Source organism: Diabrotica undecimpunctata, chromosome 1 (genome assembly GCF_040954645.1).
Source record: "Diabrotica undecimpunctata isolate CICGRU chromosome 1, icDiaUnde3, whole genome shotgun sequence".
Lineage (NCBI taxonomy): Eukaryota > Metazoa > Arthropoda > Insecta > Coleoptera > Chrysomelidae > Diabrotica > Diabrotica undecimpunctata.
In genome coordinates, this window is record NC_092803.1 from 150,236,663 (window position 1) to 150,241,196 (window position 4,534).

Here is a 4,534-nt window from a genome sequence, read left to right on the forward strand (position 1 = left end):
TCAATTTATTTACGAGTGTTGGTCAATTAATAGAAACCCATCTTTGGTGCAGAAAAAATAGTTAAAAAATATATCTAGAAATAATTACCAGTATAATTAAGGTACATATCCCATTATTTTACCAACCAATGTATTTTTTGCTTAAAAAAATATTGTGGCCGTTGCTCAAATAATGTTTTACGGCATTTTGTATTTCTGCGTCAGACTCGAAACGAAAACCTTTCAACGCCTTTTTTAGTGGCCCAAACATTTGATAATCGCGAGGCGATAAATCAGGATTATAGGGTGGGTACTTTAATATTGTCTGTTCCTTTCCTAGTAGATTTTATTTCGCTACTTTGGCAACATGAGGCCGATAATTACGGTGCAGAAGAATGACACTACATGAGAGCTTTTCTGGACGTTTTCTAGGTTCTATTAACTGTTTGAGCAAGAGTCTTTCATGGTCGAAAAAAAAATGTTAACATTAACTTACCTGCAGAAGATTGAACTTTAAATTTCTTTGGTGGCGAAGAGTTTGCGTGTTTCTATTACATTGATGACAGCTTACTGGATAATTCAATATAAGGACAAGATTCGTCTTCAGCAATTATTGACTAAAAAAAGTTATTGCCGTTTTGTCTGTATTCTGTGGGATGTTGGAAAGATAAACCCATTCGCAAGCTTTTTTAGTTCTTTGACAAAAGGCGAAAAACCCACTGCATACAAACTATATTGTAACCCAGTTTGTGTATGATACTATTGACAGATATTCACTCCATAATTTTCTGAAAGGGCTTTAATTAAAATTCAACGATTTTATGTAATCAAGCCTCCAATACATGCCAAAGAGGATATTATTTTTAACTGTATAAAATATACTAAGATATATGACGACTGCATTGTATGGGACGTGTGAAAAAATGAAAGAAGGCAAAATACAACCAAATCAGCAAATAAGTGCCAGTGCGAAAAAGAACATAAGGAAGGCTGAAGCTAAGATACATTGAACAAATAGAAAATAACCTTTAAATAAATTGGAGAAAAAAAAAACATGAAACAGTTAAGAATGAGAAAGAATCCTGGAACAGGCAAAGACACAATGAGGGTCGTCGAGCCAGTAATGATGGTGATCCAAACCAGAAAGACTAAATCTGAAGCAACATTTTATTGACCAATTTTTCTCACTAATACAATGTGTAAGGTGTTGGAAAAGATCATTACCAATCGACTTATGTGTATTTTGAAAATTAAAGTCATATTATCATAGAATAAAGTGGTTTTAGAAAAAAATTATCAACATTAGGTAATTTAATATCATTGAAGTCTAAACTTTACAACGGTTTATATGTAATCAAGCATGTTTAGCGATATTCTTTGATGTAAAAATGCTTTTCTCCAACTTAGTTGGCTGGTGACTTTTGTTAGAGCCACACATAGTTAGGGTTTTGAGTCCAATATGTTGCCTTTTTGTTAAATCTAGAAACCTCGACATTAAATTTAAACATCACTGCCTTTAAAATAATTTATAATTTTTATAACATTTTGTAAGAGGCCTGTATGCAAGTACTTTAGTAAGTAATCAAAACCACATGTTTTTAGTTTAACACTTTTTACAATTTTACCACAGTTTAACAATTTTACTCATTTTTTCTTTATTATATTAGGTGGAATTACTTACTTTCAGGTTTTTCCTAAAGGAAAAGGTCTTGAAAATTGTTATCCGTTTGGAGTTGTTCATTATTTTTATATTTAAAAAAATATATCAATTACACTAGAGGTGTTTTAACCCTCAAGGAAACTAAATTTTTGTAATTGGTTGTATACCATGTAACACAAAAAATTTAAATATAAAAAATTCCTTCATAAAAGGTATATTAATATAAAAACCCTATCGGGCTACCTCACAGAACGATTTCGGAATGACTATTCTATCATCAGTACTATCCTAAAATCAGTATTACCACTTTAATCAAAGCAAACGTAAAAGTTAAAATTTTGACCAAGGTTATTACAAACATGTAGTTTAATACTTACTGGATTTACATGTTTGAAGCCACTAAATACATGGATAAAAACTCCTTAAATGTAGAATAACTTTGAATTACATCTTTGATATTAAAAAACTTCTCCAGATTTAGCAGTATGGCTCACACTCCCTTTAAAGGAAAAAATCACTTATCCCAGATACCTACGGTATCAAAAGGATTAAGCTCTGGTGAGACTCTTTCTGTGTTATCGAGCCCTAGGTGACTTGGTATGCTAGAGTATCTCCCAAAAATTTACGTACACATCTGCACGTCGTGAGTAGAACAGCGCGTTTCTGCATGGCCTTATAAAGATGTTCATTTAGACCCAGCTGTTTTATGTTCCCTAGAAGATTTTTGGGAATAACACCAGTGGTAGATAGAATAATAGGCACTGTTTGGGTACTTTCCATTCTCCATTATCTCCTGAGTTGTATTTCTAGATCTCTGTATTTGGCGATCTTTTCGTTGTATTTAACACGCAACTTATTATTGGTGTTAGGTATCGCCATATCAATAAGTGTTGTTTGCCTAGTAACTTTATTAACTAGTATGAGATCCGGTCTATTATGTGCCCCTGGTTGTCTGTGAGCACAGTGCAGTCGCAGTATCACTTGTTGTCATTTCAAGGATTCTGCCAGGGACGTATTGATAGTAAGGAAGATGGTCGGTTTGGAGAAGTCCCAGTTTATCAGCTAGTTCTTGGTGGATAATCTTTCCTACTGAGTCATGGCGTTCTTTATAATCGGTACCGACAAAAGCCTGGCTGCCACCGGTAAAATTTTGGATGGTTTCTTGGGCTTGGCATCCCTATCGGCATTTGTCATTTTGGACTTGAGGATCTTTAACAATACATTTTAGGTAATTTTTAGTTGGAATAACCTGATCCTGAATTACAAGTAGGAAACCCTCAGTCTCGGGAAACATCTTTCCTGATGTCAACCAATAGTTTGATGCTGTATTGTCGACATATTCTTGGCTGATCTCATTGAGATGTCGCCCATGCAGGTGCGCATTTTTTCTTATTTAGTTAGGTGGTTTATGCGCGTTTCTTGTTCCCTTAGTTTAAGTGGCGTTGTATCCTTTACTGCGCAAATTGCTCGATGTAAAGTGGATGTCTTAGCCTGGACCTGAAAATAAGTTCTTAAATTAGCAATTTGTTTATCCAGTTGCTCACCTACGTCCATAAGTCCTCTTTCCCCTTGATATCTCGGTAATGTTGTTGTCTCTAATATACTGCGTGGATTACCGCCTGGACCATCTGGTCCAGGAGATTTTCAGTTATGAAATTCTTTGATAGTATTTGAAACTTCTTCCGTGGTAAAGGGTTCGTAAGGAATATTATTGTAATGCTGACATTTGTCCGTTGTGTCTTCAGTCCATCCAGCATTGGTGTTATGAGTAGCTGGCGTTGAAAGTTGATTTCCTCAAAACTTCTTAATTTCTTCTTGACTTAGATATGATTTATTTTCATTTTCCGTGGTATTAAGTTTCCTATAAAACGCCTTCTCTGCAAGCTCAAAAAGTATATTGTCGCATTTTCGGTTGTTGCTAACTTTGTATCTTCTCAGGCTGCCTGAATAAACAGAAAGTTTTTGTTTTAATATGTCCAAGCATTGTTGATATGTGTTGTTTTCTGGATCATGTCGTGAGTGTTTTAGAGTGTTAAACAATATTTTTTCGGCACTCGTAATGATTTTCTTACATCTTAGTCTTCGTATGTAATCCGTTATTTGTCCAATGTCCCTACGCAGTAATTTAATCTTCCTCAGCAGTCGTTTTTCCCAGGGTGCTATTCTGTTACCAGTCCTTCCGATATTGGTACCCCGTCGGTTATGATCTTAATGCCCAGAACATTATTAATTGCTGTTGCTGCACAGTAACTCAGAATATTCAAATATTTTAATGTGTGGGCTTCTGTGATATAATTGGATAGGACTTCAGTATTCACAATTTATAACAGTGCTCCTAGTTTCTTAGAAGAGTTTATTTTTGATAGCGGTGTTCTGCTAAGTGGGTTTGTTTCACTAAACTCTTGCACGGCACGTGTCATCTCGTTTACCAGACCATCGCGCAACTCGTTATTGTCCTGCTGTGTATTATCAGGTTAAGTTTCTTGTATGACAAGCTCAGGAATCTGCTCGTTAGGAATTTTATTAAGGATTTGGTCTACAACTTGCTTTTGGTTATGAATCTCCCGTTCGATTTCACTTCTGATCATGTCGCTTCTAGTCTCTGGGATAAGATTATTTCATATAATTACCCGGTATTGGTCTGCTACTCTTTGTTCAGATACTTGGATTTCTGGGTACTCCCTGTAAAATTCGGCATACAGTTGTCGATTGTTGATCGTTTTTTGACCGAGGTTTGTCACCTTATAATAAAAGCGCAAAATATTTTCATTCATGGACATGGCGGTCGTCCCGCTTGGGTGAGCACCGGCGGATGTTCCAGCGCAGCAACTTCAGCAAGTGGAGCTCTTGTTGTTGTTTGGCTCATTTGGGGTTCTTCATGTTATTGGGCTATAG